We start from the raw sequence: 713 nt of genomic DNA, 5'->3' as shown, positions 1-713 counted from the left end.
GCTGAAATGCAACATTATCTGAAACTTTCCGTCGTTTTTCGTTCTTTTCACTGTCTTTGTAATAGCAGTTATTAAAACCTTTATTTTCGTACTGCTCAGTGGCTGCCCGTGGCTCAGGACTATGACGTCTAGTGGCTTCGTCATTCGGTTCAAGGGGAATTGTACCGTTACCCGAGTCCTTCAGATAGCTTTATAGCTATATATACTTACGTCAACTATCAGCTGTCGGGAGAGCATACGAAGTTCACATACAAACATATTTACGTCATACGTGTCATATAGGTAAGAACCATTTGGTATAGATATGTCAGACTTCGACGTATACCGCCGAAATAGCTCAGTTGGGAGAGCGTTAGACTGAAGATCTAAAGGTCCCTGGTTCGATCCCGGGTTTCGGCAGGACGGTGGATGACTTTTTTTTTTTTTTTTTTTACCTCCTTTTGACCATTCAGTGCGTTATTTAGTAGGACTTTAAATATGAGTTTAAATATGAATTTAAATATGAGCATCCACCAAAAGTGGATCATATAACGTTTTGCCGAACATGACATAGCATATATTTAAGTATTAGCAACAACTTTCATTTCAGCGATATAAACAATACAAAAGATCCATACGCCATATTCACTCCTGCACAGCTTTATACAAATGTTTACATTTTTTATTTTAAGCATATTAGGTTTCACAAATATGCATTGTTTTATGGTTTGGAT

General features: G+C 37.3%; 1 non-coding gene across 1 annotated transcript; it reads left to right on the top strand.

Annotated features, from left to right (window-relative positions):
• The first annotated feature begins 326 nt into the window (after nt 1-326).
• Nucleotides 327-399, top strand: trnaf-gaa. The gene has a single exon. It is a non-coding gene; the product is annotated as a tRNA-Phe (tRNA).
• The last annotated feature ends 314 nt before the right edge of the window (nt 400-713 follow it).

Source organism: Oreochromis aureus, linkage group 5 (genome assembly GCF_013358895.1).
Source record: "Oreochromis aureus strain Israel breed Guangdong linkage group 5, ZZ_aureus, whole genome shotgun sequence".
In the NCBI taxonomy this organism is placed as follows: Eukaryota; Metazoa; Chordata; class Actinopteri; order Cichliformes; family Cichlidae; genus Oreochromis; species Oreochromis aureus.
This window is presented reverse-complemented; position numbering and strand designations above follow the sequence as displayed.